General features: G+C 44.9%; 1 long non-coding RNA gene and 1 other non-coding gene across 2 annotated transcripts; both read right to left on the bottom strand.

Moving 5' to 3' along the window:
- Window positions 1-6,912: 6,912 nt before the first annotated feature.
- LOC129625131 (uncharacterized) lies at window positions 6,913-19,601 on the bottom strand. The gene is made up of 4 exons (XR_008701270.1): window positions 19,550-19,601; window positions 18,912-19,080; window positions 8,894-9,056; window positions 6,913-7,127 (listed from the first exon to the last, which is right to left on the bottom strand). It is a non-coding gene; the product is annotated as an uncharacterized LOC129625131 (long non-coding RNA).
- Window positions 14,984-15,056, bottom strand: TRNAK-UUU (transfer RNA lysine (anticodon UUU)). The gene has a single exon. It is a non-coding gene; the product is annotated as a tRNA-Lys (tRNA).
- Window positions 19,602-20,604: the final 1,003 nt, after the last annotated feature.

Raw genomic sequence — 20,604 nt, forward strand, 5'->3', positions numbered from 1 at the left:
AGGGAGATTTGGGGAGTCTTACTAACTGATGCTTAATGTCCTTTCCAGCCTTTGGTGGGGCCAGGTATGCTACTGTATGACCTGCAATGATATGACAGCCCTCAGGAGAAAGAATTGTCCTGCCTAAATGTCCATATAGCCTCCAGGAAGAGACATTCTTGCAGGGACAGGAGCTAAGGGTCACCAACCTCATTTCCCTCTCTGGAGGAGCATGGCACTCCTCCCACTGTAGAGCATGAAAATGCCAGAAACATCTTGCCCAGCCTCTCCTGAAACCAGAAGTGGCTGTGGAATCCAAGTCTGACCTATGCAACAGAAGAGCAAATTTATTCTGGGGTCTGGCAAATCTTCTAGGAAAAACGTTCATCTTTCATAAAATGAATGCACAAGAAGAAATTCTGTTTCCTGGCTTTGAAAGCAGTTGGTTGAGGACAGCCAGGCACTGGTTCCAGTGGCGATGGAACCCCAGCCCCACCATGAGAGCGTGAGTAGACAGGCTTACTAGGCAAGCCGATATGGTGAGAAAGGCAGAGCAGAAAGACGGATGTGGTTGAGCTGATCTAATCATTGCTTCTGTTAGGGGGACAATGAATCTGATTCCTTAGGTCTTTGTTAATGAGGTCTTTGACTACTGACATTCAAACACATTTTAGTAGATACATTTCCCTACTTGAGATTCATCTGGAACCAGGGAGCAGAGCTCCGAGGAATTATTCCGCACACAACCACTGGCACTTTGATTTTCACTAGGGTTTTTCTTATTGACTCAGGGTCTGTGTAAACCTCTAATTCCCTTGTAATTGATCTTCCACTTCTGCCTGGGGGTGATTATCTGTGTTCTGTTAAGTAGAGAGGGAGCTTCTGGTTATGAACGGACATTCTATACTTTAATTCTTCAGAATCTCTTAGGTCCACCCCAACACAAGCAAGAATACCCAGTGATAGGAGGTGACACTGAGATAAAGCAATTCTCCTTCTGCCTCACACCCACCCTCTCCCCTCCCCAGCACAGACTTGTGTAAGCCCTCAGTTAAACCAGGAGGATGGAAGCGTGTGCAGCATCTAGTGTGAGGCGTTCTCCCCTCCCAGCTCCCCCTATTATGCCCTCTGTTCCACCCCCAGAGATAGACCCACACTGCCTTCCAAGAAAACCCCACTACAGTATAGGCAGACAGAGCCCCACCAGCCATTCTGCCAAGGCGAAGGGGACTGGCGACCCCAGGGACTATACAGTCCATAGAATTCTCCAGGCCAGACTACTGGAATGGGTAGCCTTTCCCTTCTCCAGGGGATCTTCCTAACCCAGGGATCAAACCCAGGTCCCCTGCATTGCAGGTGGATTCTTTACCAGCTGAGCCACCAGGGAAGCTGAGTAGAAAGCCACAATGGAGGAAATCTGATGAACTTCCAGGATGAGCAGACTGGGGGAAGGAGGGGTGGAGATGGGCCCCGGTCAGCCTCAGTGAGGAGGATTTAGGATTCTGCCAGTCCAGGCTTGGAGATGGAGGCAGGGCAGGGGCGCCTGTGAATGTCAGACCTCCCCTCTCCCTACCTGCCTACTCTTGCCCAGAGCTGGGGGCCCACGTGGATCCCAGCACAGAGCTGACCTGACCATCAATCTCCTGGTTGTGTGCAGCTGGACAATGTCCAGGGCCCCATGGGCACACCTGCAGCTCCTTCCTGAATCCTGATTGATGATCAACAGAGAACTGACAATGAGACAAGCACTGTGGGGACGGGGGCATCCTCACTCCCCGACAACACCACAAAATTCTAAGGGGTTGTGAGAGGCGGAGCAGGGGTGAGCTGCCACTAAGTGGACCAGCGAGAGTGCTCAAGTCTCTGAGGTTGTCTAAGAAGATGTGCAGACTCTTGGGGACAGAGACCATTTCACGGCAGAGCCAGCAAGACCCTGGGGGAGGGATGTACACTCGCAGCTTGGTTTTTCCCTAAGGAAGTGTTTTATACGTACAGAAAAGTGCTAGGCCACAAGTTTCTGGGTCTTCAGCACTCTATCATGAGATTTGACTTCAGACATGGTTTTCGACCTTCCCCACACTCCCTCCCATGTATTTCCTTCCCACTCCCCAAGAAGTAACCATTCTTATAGATGCTTTTTAAAGATATTTTTAAGTGGACCATTTTTAAGTCTTTATTGAATTTGCTACAATATTGCTTCTGTTTTATGTTTTGGTTTTGGTTGCCAGGCATGTGGGATCCTAGCTCCCTGACCAGTGATGGAACCCACACCCTCTGCAATGGAGGGTGAAGTCTTGACCACTGGACTGCCAGGGAACTGTTTTCTTGCCACGTTTACTAATATTATACCTTTAGTGAACTTGTTTGTACTCCCCCAAAATATATGTATTACTTGGCATATTTTGAATATTTATATTAATGACATTTTACTGTGTGCATCATCCTGTAAGTTGCTTAGTTTTATATAACATCATCTTGGATTATTATTGTCTACTATTCTAGTTTTTTTTAAATTAGAAAAAACTAGTTTAACTAGTTTATTTTAACCTCTGTAGCCATCAGATCGTCTCAGCCCACAGATATTCTAGAGGCCACCATGTTTTCACTATCATAGACAAAGCTGCAGTGAACATTACGAGGTGTGGGTCACTGGGCATTTGTCTAAGACTGTCTCTCAGGTCTCTAGATTACAGCTGGAAATTGTAAAGATGGGGACTTGGGGACAGGGAGGCAATTGTTTCCCTCCCAGATGCTTTGCATGCCTGCGAATGGGCCACCTCTTTTGATAAACACCTGGATTTTCTTCTGAAGGATAACTCTTCCCCATCAGGTGAATTCTTGGTGTGACTATGTGATCAAGATGGGCTTTCTGTCTCCACCCTGTCCAGGGTGGGCATGAGATTCAAGCTAGATTAGTCTCCCCCTCACACACACACTCTCTCTCTCCCACTCATATTTGAATCTAGGGAGAAATAAAATGCAGCCCAGGAATGCCTGGAACCCACTGTGGTGTCCTTAAAAAACTGCTTTATTTCCTCTTTGTGGAATCTCATAGAAAAATCAGGTTTTGCCTTTCCTAAGGCTGGTTCTTCATTTTTTTAGCTAACTTACATCCTTTCAGAAACGTATTCTTTTTCTTGCTTAATTTAGCTAGAGTCTGTGTCTATGGGATGCAGGTGAAGATCCCTGACTGATACAGCTGCCCAGAAAACATGCCAAGGATGGCAGGTAGGCAGGTTTTCGGGGTACCCAAGACAAGAGATGCCCTTCCTGTTCTCTCTTCCAATGTGTTCAAACCCCCTGCATATTGGACCATCTGACTCGGAAAAGGGTTGAGGGTGTGGCTGTTTCTTGTGGCAGCCAACCCCTGCATTGGAATACACATCTTCAACCATCAAGTCATGTGTGCAGTCCATGGGGTCACAAAGAGTCAGACACAACTTAGCGACTGAATAATAACATATACAGATATCTCCTTCATGGATTACAGCCTTGTCGTGGCAAAGGAACTTGCTGACTCACTGGAAAAGATGCTGATGCTGGGAAAGATTGAAGGCAAAAGGAGAAGCGGGCAGCAGAGGATGAGACAGTTAGATAACATCACCGACTCAACAGACATGAATTTGAGCAAACTTTAGGAGATAGTGAAAGGCAGGGAAGCCTGGTATGTTGCAGTCCCTGGGATCACAAAGAGTTGGACACTACTTAGCCACTGAACAACAATGTGGAGCCAGGCAGTGTATTGACATGGAAGACATATTCTTCATCCTTGAAGGGGCCCCAATAAAATCTTAAATTCTCGAAAGGGACCACAGTTCATCAAAATGGACATAGTGAGATAGGTCTCTTATATGTGCATTTTATATGGGAAAGAAATACACATCTAGGTCATTGTCTCAATTCCTTCTTCTACAGAGGTCTTGTGGAAAATGTGGTTCCCACTGAAGGATTGTTCTGCACACTGGCCTGCCCTCAAGAATGGGGCAGAAGGAATAGTCCCTTCTTTTAAGGCAAATAAACGTGTGGCTTGACCTTGGCAACACGTGAACTCATTAGCAGTGGCTGGAGAGCTCCTCCATCCAGTGAATCAAGAGACCCCATAAACCATAGGTCAGTGATTTCAAATGCATTTTCCAAAGACAAACAGATGAATCTGAAAGACACAGATGACACTCTGGAAGAGGTCACTGTGGGTTACATGTGTTTTGATTGCTTCCAAGTTATATAAGAGAAAAACCGAACTTTTCTCGCATAGTAGCCTGGGTATTGTGAATAGTTGTTTTTAACCCCTGCACCTCTATCACTTTATTCTGGTAACAGAACACTCTTAACCCCTCCCCCATTTTTATTTGGAAAATCTTTGCTCTCTACCTTCAATCCATAGGATCTGGGAGTCAGAGGGCAAGCCCAAGATCCAGAGCTGAGGCAATCAGCAGGTAGCATTTCTAAACCTAAGCCAATCAGCAGGTAGCATTTCTAAACCTAAGCCAATCAGCAGGTAGCATTTCTAAACCTAAGCCAGTCAGCAGGTAGCGTTTCTATAGCGAAGCCAGAGTACATGCGGTGTGCCCAGCAACAGTGACTCACCAGGGGTGAGCACAGGACCTAAGGTGACCCGAGCAGAGTGAGTCTCAGGACTTGCCTGGAAGCTCGGCTTCCTTTTTTGCTGCTCTTTTTTGCTGGGTTGAACTTGGAAGATGAGGCTGGGTTGCCGCAGCCAGCTTGCCACCTGGAACCTGGGAATGAAGTGAATACAACTGGAGATTGCTCCAAGGCACCAGAGAAAAGTGAATCTCTTTGAACTGAGTTCAGAATCTAGCCATGCCTGAAACCAGCACAATACTTAAATGTTTTGTTTTAGGAGCCAACGAATTCCTTTCTTGCTGAAACAAGCTGGGTTTGCATTCTCTGTTGCTCACTGCTGAAGGGAGGCATTCTCCCTAATTCCGCATGTGGCCGAGAGGCCAGAATATCCAGGCCTCCGTTTCCTCGTCTGTGATGAAGAGGAAGTGGATCTAGTAAGTTTCAGCATCCTCTTCCAGCAGCACCATCTTGGTTCTCTGGTTTGGGGTGTTTTCCTCACCCAGCAGAAAAGATTTCCTCTTCCTGGTGAGTGAACTTTGGAACAGACTGCCTGGGTTCAAATCTCAACGTCCCCACCACTACTGTGACTCTGGGCAATTTACTTCCACCCTCGGCGTTCCCATTGTCTTACCTGTAAAATGGAAGTAAAGACAATATGACCATCATAAAACTGTCGTGAGACGTGAATGTGTTCATGCATGCAGAGTGCCTGGGGTAGCAGCGCGCAGCAAGGCCTGTATCCTATCCGGGGTGGTGTCCATCATTGATATGCTGTTATTTGTATTGGTGATCCCTGTCTACACATCTCCGTCTGTCCTCCTGGTTGCCTCTATTCCCTAGTACCTTGCCATCTTGGTAACTACTCCACCTTAGGACTTTTTATTCCTTTTTATGGACCAGATTTCTTTCTCTGTGTCCCAACTCTAGGAGATTTCTCTTTCCAAGGTCACAGGTACCTATTTTGAGTAGTCAGCCCAGGTGAATTAATTCATGAGTTTCCCTTCAGACAGGATAGGGAAACTTTGTTTCTGTATATCCCACTTTGGTTTATCAGTCTCTTTAAAGAATATGATTTTTGTAATGTACAGTATTTTTTTGGCAATCCAGAATCCATTATCCAAACTTCCACTATCCAAACCCCAACTCCTCTAGAAAAGCATCACTCAAATGTCTTGACAGGCCCTTCATGTCAGGTGGACTAAGACATCAGGGCTTTCCTTTTCTGACAGCTCTGAGTGGTTTAGGGATGGGCAGGTGACAACTCAGGACTGTTGGAGAGAGAGGACTATCTCCGCCACCCACCCCCCATGAGTTCTTGTGGCTGGTCTAATAATTAAATCGACATAAGATAGATTAGCTGGAGAAGAAAAAACCAATTTAATTCCTACACGCGGAGGTCTCAGACGAATGGTGTCCCTGAAGTGACCAAAACAGGCTGTTTGTAAATCATTTTTATACAAAGAAACCATTATTTGTGAAGATTTAAGGAAGGGGCTGGTGCTTGGGGTAGCAGACTAATGAAGAAGTAACAGAGTTAGTTTATGCAACTTTCTTAGCCATGAATTCCTGGACTCTGTTGATAAGGATGCTGTCTTTCCTCCTGGTACAGGGAGAATGCCTTCACATGGGAGATTTATTTCCTGATTTTGAGGAAAAGTTTGGAGGGAGGGTCCAGTGTTTTTTAGGTTATTTTTTTCCACCAGCTATTTCTCAAGTAACTTAATATCCAACGAGTCAATATGCCATTGAAGCGTATTTGAGGCTAGGCTGCTCTGGACCTCAGCAGGACCAATGAGATGCAATGAGAATGTTGTCATGGTTTCTGGGACTGAGGCAGGGACTCGTTCTCCACTGGACTTAGTCTGTCCTGTGGTCATGACAGAGATTTTCTAAGAATGGATTTTCTAAGAGAAGGAAAGGAGGAAGTAAGAGACAGGGAGACATTAGTCAGGACCTGATGACATCATTTGAGTGTCTAGACCTAACTGTGCCTTAAACTAACAAACTACTTCTTGTATTTTTTAGTTATCTGATGTTGCAAATTCCTTTAATTTAAAGTTATTTAACTCCAGTTTTCTGTTGCATGCAGTCAAGTGTCCTGACTGGTACAATCTCCCGGTTATATGATACCCAGTGTCCCAGCCCAGAAGTAGTGATCCATAGGATTGCAAACACACGGCAATGGGTTCTACAGGCTCTCCAATGTCATCCTAGAGAGCTGGTTACTAACTACTCAGTCTTAGATTCAGCTGGTTCTGCAAGAAGAATCCTCACGTTATCAATTCTCTCCTGGCATTCCTTTGGAAGGTGTCCTCTGTTTCTATAAGGTGTGACATACAAGTGACTTAAGATAGCTTTAATGAGCCCAACAGCAAAGAGACGGAAAAAAAAAATTAAAGCCAGAGTCATCGGAATGTGATGACGTGTGGCTTAATGATGAGGTGAGGCCGATGTCATTCAAGACCTTGATGCTGGGTTGGGTGCTCTGGTTTCCTTCAACTTTGAGGAATGCCGGACCCCTGGATCTGCCAAGACCTCAGATAAGTGGGGAAACGTTTACGTACCTGGAGGGAAAAAGCTCTTTCTAGTTACAAAGTGAGAATTTCAGTTGCTTTTCCACCATTGATCAAGAAAATCATTGTCTAAATGGAGGTTTAAAAAAACGAGTACATGCGCTGCTCGGTTCACTTAAAGGAGCAAAGGTACACATCAGGTGTCAGAGCAGGCCATCCATCAAGTGGCCTGGCACACGCGGCATGGCATCTGCGTCTGCTCGGGCTTCAGTGGAACAGCGAGGGTTGTGCCTTTTGACTCACTAATCAGTTTCCCTGAGTTTTCTGGGATAATAAATCACTTTCCCTGGTCTCCATTGAGCTGCACATGGTGTTTCTGTTAGAAAGACCTTCATATTTACCTTCTTATTTGATAGCAAATGTTGATGGACACCAGGCTTCCTTATAGACGAGAGCCTCTGACCCTGGGTCAGAGTAGGAAATGGGATTTTTGGAAAAATGTCACAAAGGTTGTAGGAAGCAGGAGTAAAGAAAGAATCACAGAACCGATGCTTAAGAATCTATGGGAAGTGGCAAAACTGACAAGGTAGTTACATTAGTTGGGCCTCTCCAGAGAAACAACCAATAGGAGATGTGTGTGTATGTGTGTGTGTGTTTATAAAATTTATTGTAAGGAATTGGCTCACATGATTATGGAGGCTAAGAAGTGCCCTGATTTGCCATCTGCATCTGGAGACCCAGGAAAGCTAGAGACATAGTTCTAGTCTGAGCCTAAAAGCCTGAGAACAAGGGGAGTCAATGGTTAAGCCCTCGTCCAGGGCAGAAGATGTACATCTCCACTCAGGCAACCAGGCATAAAGAGCAGAGCCTTCCTTCCTCTGCCTCTTTGCTCTATTCAGGCCCTCAGTGGATTAGAAGATGTCCATCCATGTTAGGGAAGCAATCTGCCTTACTCGCCTCACCCATTTAAATGCAGATCTCATCTGGACACTCCCTCAAGAACACACCCGGAAATTATATTTAATCAAATATAAGGGCACCCCATGACCCAGTTGGTTTGATATGTAAAATTAACTATCACCGTGGTGAATTCCTGGGTCCTTTCTGAAGGCAAATCAGAGGAGAGAATGCAAATATTTGTGTGTGTGGAATTTATTCCAAGAAGGCAGATGCAAAAATTCCTCTTGATGAAAGGCTGCAAGCTTTCTAGATGGAAAAGAAATGTTTACAACAAAGATCTGAATATAAATTGCTTGGCATTTCACAGATTCAACATTTGAAGTTTCGGCTATTTGCAAATGACCCTTGCTACAGGATTGGAGAAGGCAATGGCAACCCACTCCAGTACTCTTGCCTGGAAAATCCCATGGACGGAGGAGCCTGGTAGGCTGCAGTCCATGGTGTCGCAAAGAGTCAGACATGACTGAGCGACTTCACTTTCACTTTTCACTTTCATGCATTGGAGAAGGAAATGGCAACCCACTCCAGTGTTCTTGCCTGGAGAATCCCAAGGACGGAGGAGGCTGCCGTCTACGGGGTCACACGGAGTTGGACACGACTGAAGCGACTTAGCAGTAGCAACAGGATGGGTGAAGTCATGCTGCAGCAACAATGCTAAAGCTAAGTCACTTCAGTCGTGTCCGACTCTGTGTGACCCTATGGACTGTAGCCCACCAGGCTGCTCTGCCCACTGGATTCTCCAGGCAAGAGTACTGGAGTGGGTTGCCATGCCTTCCTCACTGCAGTAACAAACAAGACCAAAATCTCAGTGCCTGAAAATAAGAAACAGTTCCTTCTCATGAAGGCTGCATTGTCACCTCAGGTCAGCTGGGACCTCTTTATACTGGGACCCAGGCTCACAGATTCCATCGTGGCACTTCCTTCTAGCAGCAGGCGGAAGGAGGCATGGCTTAAAATGTTTGCCCAAGAGGAACACTACCACTTCCTCCCGCGAGTCACACAGCTTCCAAGGGGAAGAACCTGGGAAGAGACAGGAAATACTCAGGGAACAGGACTTGCATCCACCACACCCCATGACAGGCAGCAATGGGCAGCTTTGTGAGGCTCGGAACCATGCACCCCAATTTCTTATAGTGGAGCCAGTGGGCGGACCAAGCCCTGGGATGCTGAGCGAGGCCCGTTCACTCGCTGTTCGGGCTCTGGATGCCAGGGAGGCCTGTGCTTCTCGCTCATCCTCTTTGCACCATTCTCATGAACTGATACAAATGCAGACTTTTGGAGTAAAAAATTAGCCCCACAGAGAAAACCAGTTCTAGTCATGGAAGAAAAGAACAGAGAAGAGGCTCAAAAGACTTGGGTTCTTAGCAAACAGCTCTTCCTAGAAAAACTAGTCAAATGCAAAGAACATAATAAAGTTGTGTAAAGGACAGAGTAGCATACATGCTGATATTTTGTAATAAAACAGTTATATCATCTTTCAAAATGTATCTAATTCAAGCTAAATAGCATAGTTGTTTAATATCCACATTCCTTTCAAAAGGATACATTACATTTTTCTTAACCATTAAAACTATGGATCATTCCCTTTTCTCCTTGAACGATCTCTTCCCCTCCTCCCTGATAATTTTTATCATATTTCAATATATTTTTATCCTATAAATGACTTTACTTATGAATTTTAACTATGTTTAGAATCTGATTTATCATTGCAATTTGCAACACCAAAGTGATTGATATAATTCATTTGGATAAGCAATTATTAAACATCAAAGCAACATTTTATTGGAAATATACGTCTTATGAGGCAGATGAAGGGGACCAGGACGTCTTAAATGAAAGGACACTCGCCCCAGCCCCCAGTGTTACAGTTGCCCCTTTGTTGAACCTGGGGGGGCCCTGCCAGCCCTGAAGCAAGGCACTATGGGGAGACTCGGTGGGTGAAGATCACGCTGCTTCTCTAAAATGAGCAAGGCCAGTTGTGAAGGGGATGGGAGCGGTGGGCGGTGGGAGCGTTTCCAGGTAGGTCAGTCAGGAACGTTGCTGTATGGAGTTTGAAGATCAGTGGCCACATGCTCTTTGGAAGTGCATTCGTGCCCCCAGGAGTAAGTCGGAGTCCCTTTGAAAATCCTTCCTCTGCTCCCTGAGTGGCTTTCCCTCCTCCTCACCATACCCGTTCTATCAGTGTTCTCAATGCCACCAGTATAATGCTTGAGCAGGAGTAACTAGCATTGTGCAAGGAGCGCTGGACCCTTTCCACAGCATCCGTCACACCACGTCTCATCTGTCTTCTCACAACAAGGCCCAGAGATACTCAGAGCAGCCAGTGGTCCCCACCCCCATCCCTCCACACTGCTTCCTCCCTGCCCTCCCCTTCAGTCCTCTCTGCTTTTTGAAGGACCCCCATCTCTGCCCCACTTCCTCTTCCTTGCCTCTCCCTCCCTCCTCCTCCTCCCTCACTCCCTTCTCCTCTTCTCGCTCCTCCTTTCTCGCTCTTCTGTTTCCTTCTCTCCTCCAGTTTCTTTCTCCTTGAAATCATCATCACAGAACTAAGCCTGGATGTTATTTGCATAAAACCATTACAAAGGGGGGAAGAGTGACATTTCTTTATGGGCCTGGGTGCAAGCCTTTGACAGATGGAACTGGTATCGGAGAAAACAAATTGTTAATGCTCTCCTGAAATTTCACTGAGGGCACTCAATAGTTGCATGGGGGAACCAAAATATACTAGGGTCGAAGCAAATAAATTCCATTCCCAAACCACTAAGATGAAAAGGCAGCTGCAAATTAGGTTTGAAATGGACATCCCTGTCCTCAGAGATTTCGCAGTGACAAATGGATTAGTCCCCAAGTGGAACACAAACCTACTTTGCTTTCATAGAAGCGGAGAAGACTAATAAAGGCTGTGTCTCTATGCAGCCCTGAATCAACTGGGGCTCCATCAACCTGTTTAATAGCATCGCAGCTGAGCTTCTTAATTAAGCCACAATAAGAGCTGGTCCTTACGAAACTGGTAAACACCCGAGTCCTTGAGTTTATTAATTAATCTTTAATTTTCTTTCATTTAAAATGAAATGTGTTTAATTATTACATTATTATTTTTAAATGAATAGTGGTTTCAAGGAATAGTATAGAGAAGGATCCTTCAGTGCCCTCATAGCATCTATCAGTGTTCTCATAGCATCTATCAGTGTTCTCAATGCCATCAATATAATGCTAAGAAAAATATTTCCAAGGTCAAGTAAAATCATTTTTAGGCAACTGTTTACTATGATCTATCTGGGACACACACTCCAAGCGGCAAGTATGAGGTTTTGCAAATTCAGGATTAAGCCAGCATCCTAACCTCATTCCTTGCCCCAGCCTCTTATCAGTCAGGAAAGGTAACAAGTAACCCCCACATTGCAGTTAACACATCAAGGTTTATTTTTCTTTCTCACGCAAAGCCGATTGCCAGTTGAGATGACCGTGGAGGGCAGTGTTCTTGGTGTTTCAGCCACCCGAGGGCTTCCGTCAGGCAGTGTCAGCCTCACCATACTTGTTTCCACTGCACAGGGCAGGGCTGTGAGATCTCCCATCCTAAGGAAATTTTAAGTATTGTTGACTGTGGGCAGAGAACATTTAGTTTTTGCTTCAAAGTGTGAGGGGTGGATTGTAGACTAACGGAAAGCCTGTCTGTAAACATGGATTCATGAGTACTAGATAAGTCAGAGGACAAGTCCCTGGGAAGCTGTATCATATTAGTAAAGACAGGATTTTCCTGGGGGGCTGGGAAAGAGGACTGGTCACCGACAAGGAGACTCTGTGCCCTGGTCCTTAAGATCCATGGAAAAATGGGACCAGGAGGTGTGGGACTGGGCTGGAGAAATGGATCCAGTCTAAGGGGCAAGGAAATGAGAGGTGCTTTGGCAGATTTGGGGGTTCTTCCCCAATATCTGTGCTTTCCTTCTTTTGTATTAGTAGCCCAGGTATTTTGCTTGGCACAAAACCACATAGGAGAAAAACTACATTTCCCATTTGGGCTTGCCAGTATGTGTGGCCACATCACTAAATTCTAGTTAGTGCAATGTAAACCTAAGAACTGTGTTCAAATTCTGAGAAACAGCTTAAGGAAAGAGAGCGCTTCCTCCCTGCGCTGCTTCGTTCCTACTTCCTGTGGCTGAAATTCAGACTCAGGTGTCCAATGTAAATCAGGCACCTAGAGTTACGAGTGAGAAGCCTTACGTTGAGCATGGCAGAGCGACAAGACAGAGGGGGCCTGAGCCCTTGATGTCTTGGGAGCCACTGTACTCGCCCTCAACTGTCCACATTTATATAAGGCAGACATACATCTTTATCTTGTTTAAGGAACTGTTCATTTGGGGGGAAACTCGAGCTGAATGAAATATCAAATCTCATCACAATGGGTGCCATTGAGCTAGAAATCTTGGGGAAATTCAGAAGGTAACAGGCAGAGCCCGTGTGCACTCTGGAAGCACAGTGCAAAACTCCATGGATGGGGGAGTGGATGGTTGACAGGCTGGAAGAGATTTCTGGGTTCCGAGAAAGGTGGACTCTCGAAGGACTGCCCAGGATAAGCTGGGTGTGGGAGCTGGGTATGGGTAGAGACAGGACAGTGAGGGAGAGGAGAGCAAAGAGAGGGTGGTTCTCTTCCAAGGCTTGGGATGGGAAGGCAGCATCCTTCCGAGGGAGAAAGGGGAGAATCAAACCCCACCAGAGTGGCGTTCTACGAGGAAATCAGAGCAGGTGAGAACTCACCAATAGTTGAGATATCTTGAAAATTATATCTAAAAGAATCCGTTCACAGTCGGCTGGAACAGTTACTTGCTGAATGAAATGAAGAAGGGATGACGGCATGAATAGCACCAAGAGAAGTTTAATAGAAGCAGTGCGGAATAGCGGCTGAGAATGGGGATTAGAGTCTTAGAATCCATACCTCTATATCTCAGACCAATGCCTGCATGTCGTGCTCAACAAATACAGACAGGCAGTATTACTCCTGCTACTGCTACTGTTGCTATTGTTATGGTTGGGAGTAACTGAGTGTCCACAGGTGGGTCTGAGGGCAGATGAAGAGACCTCAGGGTCCACAAGCCGCTGTCTCGTTCTAAACTTCCCTGGAAATTTTTCCTCCATATTCTCAGATGCAGTTCAAGGTTCCTTCAAATCCTGGGTTAATGTCTGTTCCTCTAGGACATCAGTTGTGATCACCTTGATCCACAGCAATCCCGTGTTCTGACAGCACGTTATTACCTTGTCATCAGGCAGCTGTGATGTGCCATCCTGGATGGATTCTACCTTGTTTTTCCAGCATTTGATGGGCAAACAAGACCCTTCAAAATACCTGAGCCCTGTTTGATTCTGCAGACTCATCTTGCAGCGATTCCTCCCACTTTGAAAATCCCCTCCATACTCTCACAATTTTTTTATGTCTAGTTATCACATTTTATTAAATAGATGTGTAGTAATCATTCTTCTATTGTTATATTCACTTTCCCTCTTGTTTTTCACTATAAGAGCACTGTTAATACCTTTGAAACTACATTTTTAAAATATTCATAATTAGTAGCATTCTTAGTGTGACAGTCAGAAAAGGTGTGAAGAATTCTGAGCTTCTATGGAACTTCTCACATACTCTTTTAAGTTATCATCTAGCTTTTGTATCATAGGCTTAAATACATATTTGAATATAATTAAATAAATTATATGCACTTCCCAGGTGGCACTAGTGGTAAAGAATCTGCCTGTCAGGGCAGGAAATATAAGAGGCTCAGGGTTCGATTCCTGAGTTGGGAAGATCCCCTGGATGAGGGCCTGGTATCCCACTCCAGTATTCTTGCCTGGAGAATCCCATGGACAGAGGAGCCTGGCAGGCTACAGTCCATAGGGTCGTGAAGAGTCAGACAAGACTGAAGCTACTAAGCATGCACACAGGCAAATAAATTATATACAGTGTTAATATATAAGTAAATCTCAAAATAGAGTAAATATCTATTTTATATATAAGTAAATGAAGTTTATATAAATGGATATAATTTTTGACATGTAAATATTTGCATTTTAAAAGAAAATTATAATGTAACTTTCAAAAGTAGTCCACTGAAGCTCAATTCCATTCTGGTTCAATATCCACCATCATGGGTTAAAAAAATACACATACAAGCTTTCCTTTCTTAGGAATTCTGCACCGTTCTTTTTTTCTCCATCAACTTGTACAGCCCTGGCAGAAATTTAGTCTTAATATATATTTTTATTCTTGGAAGCCTTGTATTAATCAATTTATCACCTATCACTGCAACAAAAATATGCTTAAAAATGAAATTAAAATGCTTTTCATTGACTATAAGTCTTTAAATTTTAAAATACATTCAAGTCTTACTATGGTGATTAGTAGAATCAGTTCAGTTCAGTCGCTCAGTCGTGTCTGACTCTTTGCAACCCCATGAATCGCAGCACGCCAGGCCTCCCTGTCCATCACCAACTCCCGGAGTTCACTCAGACTCAGTCCATCGAGTCAGTGATGCCATCCAGCCATCTCATCCTCTGTTGTCCCCTTCTCCTCCTGCCCCCAATCCCTCCCAGCATCAGAGTCTTTTCCAATGAATCAACTCTTCGCATGAGGTGGCCAAAGTATTGGAGTTTCAGCTTTAGCATCAGTCCTTCCAAAGAACACCCAGGACTGATCTCCTTTAGAATGGACTGGTTGGATCTCCTTGCAGTCTAAGGGACTCTCATGAGTCTTCTCCAACACCACAGTTCAAAAGCATCAATTCTTCGGTGCTTAGCTTTCTTCACAGTCCAACTTTCACATCCATACATGACCACTGGAAAAACCATGACTACATGGACCTTTGTTGGCAAAGTAATGTCTCTGCTTTTGAATATGCTATCTAGGTTGGTCATAACTTTCCGTCCAAGGAGTAAGCATTTGTTTATTTATTTATTTATGGTGCCTGGACAGGGACTTGAACCCTGGGCCTTCAGATTAAAAGTCTGATGCTATACCAGCTGAGCTACCCAGACAGTAGAATATACTGATCAAAACAACTTAAACATGTCACAGTTTGTGATAAAGACTGATCAATCCTTAAAAAAGTAAAATACTCTGGGATACACTTCTCTTAATATGAGAGGTGGGACTTTTTTCGTTGAATATATTCATGAATGAATATTATTAATTTAAAAAGACAGGCTTCAGCATCAATGCCTTTCACACCATTTGTTATTCTTGGTATCAGTGCTGAGAGCTGTTCAGGGAAACAAACAGATGGACTTGGAAGGGCTTCTGTTGTCTGTAGTGCAATCGTTTGGTCTCTCTTCAAGTTATATGCCAAAAATTACAGTGAGTTTTGATAATCTATGAACTGACATTGGTACTAGGTTCTCCAATTTCTGTGACAATGAAGGACTGAAAACAGTCCTTCTGTAAAAGCAGGTGGTTCTCAGTTATACAATAGACATGCTACCTAGCTATCAGACATCTATGTTCTGCGCTGAAGGTGAGCATTTCAAAATGTGCCTTTGCTTAGTGCCCTGAAAGACATTTCTTTCTTTCTTTTTTTTTTCCTTGCAGCAGGAGCAGGGGCCTGCATCTCTGTAAGATTCAGAATGGGTGATGCCTTTTCAGTGGGGTCCCTCATCTCCCACCCCTGTCTACCCTCCTTCCGCCTTGGAGACTAACTGCATGGACCAATCAATGGGCTCCCTTCCCCTATGGCTTCCGGTTGCGTTTGTCCAATGGGGAGCCTGGCATTGGTGGAAGCAAGGAGAAGAGAGAAGGTTGGCTGGGCATTTATGCCCAGGGCTCATCTGCGGAGTGACTCAGGGCACCTCTGCATTTTCTCCAGAAGGCCACAGCTCCTTCGCACTTTACACAGCCTGTCTCCAAGTTCTAGAAACCTCTCTCCCCTGACCCTACTCAGGACTCCACCAGCCCAAAGGGGAGGCACAATCCTGTGTAGCTTTCTTTACTCCACCTACACCTTTATTAATATTTCCTCTGTCAAACACTCCTCAAACAACCCAATTTGACTGTGCTGTTTCCTGTTGGCATCCCTACTGATAAACTTATTTTTTATATAGTGGAAGAAGGACATGTGTGAAGGAGGAAGTGGCAAATACGACACGAGTTAAGTGGAGGCTCTGGAAACTGGTCCTCTTAAGACCGTCTGTGCCTATGAACCCTTGGAAAAATCTTCATGACCCCCCGGGGCCTGGGCACTTCAATTTGATGATGGCCCGTTTGGTACCTGACCATCCCTGTCTGTCCCTTCTGCTGCATAAGGGTAAGGACGCAGTTGGGTGCCAAAGAGGCATTAAAGAAAGCTGGGGTGCTTTCTCTTGAACGTCAATGGATACAGGTGAACCCTATCAGGCTTTGATGTGCGTCCAACAACTTCCAAGCTCTCCTGCTGCTCAGCCACACCCACCACTGACCTCACCTGCAAGAGAAGTAAATGTCCTCCTCTGAGCTGTGGTATGGGGCCGGGTCTGGTTTCACAAAGCTGGGACCTCATAATTGCCTGCTGGAGTCTGGCATCAATCACCCATGACAGGGAGCTTGCCTGGTTTTTCTGCCAGACTCTCTGCAGCATTGATTTAAAAATTCCAGACAATTCATCAAGACTTCTTTATTGCAGCAGAGGGCAACTGATCTACAATAACATGTAAAAAGATAGGGGTCCCCAGGCAACAACAGCAGCTGCCATTTGAGTTGAAATTGGAGTTAAAATGTGTGCTGAATCCACCTGCTGGGGGTGGAGCAATGACCTTGCACCTTCCATCCTGGAATGGTCTAGAAACCCCTGGGGGCTGTTGCCTGCTGCCACTGAGACTTGAGGCTGCTGCTATTAAACAGATGGCTGTAGGTGTGTTTGCATTAATTGCTACTATGATTTTTTTTTCCTTCGTAAGGGTATTTCAGATTCTACCATCTATATATCTATCTAGGTGCTATGGCTCAGTTGATAATTTGAATTCTTGTTTAGCAAATATTCACTCTCTTCCCATCACCATGTTGTAAGTGGGAAGTGCTTCCTTCACACCCCCTTTGATATGAGTTTGGCCCACTGCTTTGCTTTGACCAGCTGAACATCAGTGAAAGTGACAGACCAAAGACATTCAACGTGCTCCCGCAGCTTGTTTTGCTCTTGCTCTTGGGGATCAGCTATGAGAAGAACATGCCCAGATGGCTGCTTCATCTCAGCTCGTGGAGAAAGCCCCATAAAGCCTGGCCAAGATCAACTGAGCCATGGTGGCCCCACAGACCTGTGAATGTGGACATAAACGCTTCTTGTCAACTGCTGAGTTGGGTTGGCAACTCCTGAGAAATGACTGCATTTGAAGATTCTGCTCTGCTGAACCCAAGGGAAGCAGTGTTCATGTCTCTGCTCAAAACCAGGCTTCATTCATTCTGGCATTTATTTATGAATGCACTTGTTTATTCTGCAAATGTGTCTTTATCACTCTCGATATTAAGCACTGTGCTAGAGAGATTCATGTGTCTCCGTGTGTCTGGGTTGTCCCTCGATCTTTGTTTGGGAGAGAAATGAGGTTATGCAGGTGCACATCCGTAAAGTGCTTTGAAAAGAAGAAAGAAAGTGAAGTCACTCAGTCGTGTCCGACTCTTTGCGACTCCATGAACTGTAGCCTATCAGGCTCCTCCATCCATGGAATTTTCCAGGCAAGAGTACTGGAGTGGGTTGCTATTTCCTTCTCCAGGGGATCTTCCTGACCCAGGGATTGAACCCGGGTCTCCCACATTGCAGGCAGTCACCTTACCATCTGAGCCACCAGTGAAGGCACACTATAAATCCTGCCAGTTTCCCAGCCCTTTTCTCCAGCTTTGCTCGGCTGCATGACCTTCTGAGGCCAGCCTGGGGTGCGGTGAGTGGAATGGAATCCTGCTCCTGCCTGGACAGGCTTAGATGATCCCCCTGCATTAAAGCAGGGGCTTTGGGGGAGGAAGAGGGGCGGAAGGTAATGCTCACCGTCTCCCCTGCGGGGAACAGGTGTTCTCACCTCTTGCCTGGGTTACTTGGCTCAGCCACTTTGTGCTTAATCTTGTTTGTTTTCAGGTAAAGAAACGAAGGCTCAGAGAGAGGTAATAACTCACCCAATCATTGGCAGAGGGCAGGAGTGTTAATTATTATTATCCAAGTCTCCATGATTAGAGATGTGGAAAGACCACCTTAAAGATTGAACTCTTGAACATCTGTGCAGAAGAGAGTTGCCATAGCAGGCCTGACTGCTCTCTTTTGAAATCCCGCTTACAGGGTTGGCTCTTGGCTGGTGTATGGGAACTTGGATGTGGGGAGGGTTTTCAACACTGATTGATAAGAGGGGCTCCCTGTGCCTAAACTGTTTATGCTGAACACCTGCTCTCCTTCTGGGAATCTGGGGTGTGGGTGCATGCTAGGCAGAGGCTGCCCGAGGCCAGGTCCCCAATAAAAATGCTGGGCACTGAGCCTCTAATGAGCTTGCCTGGTGGGCAACATGCACACATGTTGTCACATCTTGTTGCTGGGGGAATTAAGGGAGACTTGCGTGACTCCACTGAGAAAGACTCTTGGAAGCTTGCTCCTGGTTTCCTTTGGACTTCATTTCATGTGCCTTTTCTCTTTGTTGATTTACTTTGCATTGATTTCCCATAATAAAGCACAGCCCTGAGTATGGTTATACTCGGAGTTGTATGAGCGTTTCCCACAGCCCCCGCCCCCAGTCAGCAAGCCTGACAATGATCTTGGGGTCCCCTAATGCAACATCCCTTCCTTTTACTTGACTCTAAGCCTTGGCTGTGGACCTCTCACCCCAATTCCAACACCATCCTTGACTTTTAGGATCATCTTACTCATCCATAGGACTCTGTTGAAATCTTACCTTGATCATGAGTTGTGAAGGGTTTTTACCCTTCTTGTGACTCCGCAGCATTAACTTCCAGAATTATCCATCAGGTTCTGTGTCTTAAATGATAATCTGTTTCCTTCCAACGAACTGAGTTTTGACTTTTGTGGCATGTGTCAGTGTATCACAGCCGTTAGCCTAGAAGCTGAAATAAAATGATATAAAGTGAATGTTTTCACATTGGTTTGCTTTGTCTTCCATGCTCTTCGTTCACTGAAAGAAGACTTTTGAAGATAGAATCTTAATAGATACCAAATTATTACTTAACTTCAAAATATTTTGACAGCTCATAGACACAGCTATAGCAAATATGTCTGTCAGTGATAGTGCCTATAACTGGAATTAGCCCTAGGGCTGTGAATCCTAGTTTTAAATGTGATTAGAATTTTATTCCCTATAGGTTGTTTTAACTTGTTAATCCAGTCATCAAAAATAGATTGAGTGCCAAGTGCCACTAACTGAATATTGTGGAAATTACAAATGGAAAAGACTCATTCTATTCTTTGGAAAGATGTGGGTTCCATGGTGGTTTTTGTAGGTATTTTCCATGCCCACCCAGTCTCTGGCCACCCATACCCCTGCCATGCAATAACCTCAGGGTTGGTCATGCTCACCCTCCTCCCAAGTCATCCATGTGTCTCAGGGAAGATGACACCATGCCTAGTGACAGTGGGAATGAACGTTCCAAGCTAAGCAGTATAATCCCCGCCTCTTTCCCACATGATTGGTTCACCAAAACCATACCTAAGCCAATCAGCATGTAGGAGGCTCAGGGTGGCTCAATCAGGTCAGAGTTCAGATTTTCCTTGGATATGTCACCCCCTGGTCATATATGGGAGAATTGGTGATTTGAATCTCAGAAATGCTGGGCCATTTTGGGAAGCCATACTGAGGAGGAGGAGAAAGGCACCAACATGAAAAATAAAAGATTAAACGGAGAAGAATCTTAAGGTACTCCTGATGTCTGAACCTCTGAATGTATTGCTTATGTGAACAACATATCATTTTGAATAATTAAGTAAGGATGAGTTAGTACTTTTAAGGTTTAAATGATTTAGCTCCAGAGCATCTGTTCACCTATCCTTTCTCCTGTTGTTTATACTCTGATTTTCCTTTGGAAAAATTATCTCTCCTATATTCCGAGACACATGTTTGGACTGATACCAGAATCAGATCCATAGGGGTTGCTTGTGCAAGCTTACGCCCAATGGCACACTCTGCCATTTTGGTTTTGATGATTGGATTAGGAATAGACTCATAACTCAATTTGGGCTAGCAAAAGGATAAAAAAATTTAAGACTTGTGTATTAGATATTATGAGATCCCCTTTTTTCCACTAGTTTGTGTGAAGATCTGTGTTCTAGACTTCCAGGAGCAATTCTACTGCCTCCTGTTGAGAACCCAGAACGGCTGGATCCAGAGATAAAGGCAACATTACAGAAAGCGGAGGTGAATGAGAGAAACCAAAGCGTTTAAGATCCTGGGTTTGACCTGTCATGAGGCATGCTACCTCTGGACCTCTCTCTCATGGGCATCAAACTCAACCTAACCCAGCCAACAACAACAAAACTGTTTATTAACTATGAAACTAGTTTGAGCTGGTTTCTCTAACTTTTGCTACACTTACTAAACTTTTCTATGTCATTAGCCATTAGGGAAGTACTAATTA

This window comes from Bubalus kerabau, chromosome 13 (genome assembly GCF_029407905.1).
Source record: "Bubalus kerabau isolate K-KA32 ecotype Philippines breed swamp buffalo chromosome 13, PCC_UOA_SB_1v2, whole genome shotgun sequence".
Lineage (NCBI taxonomy): Eukaryota > Metazoa > Chordata > Mammalia > Artiodactyla > Bovidae > Bubalus > Bubalus kerabau.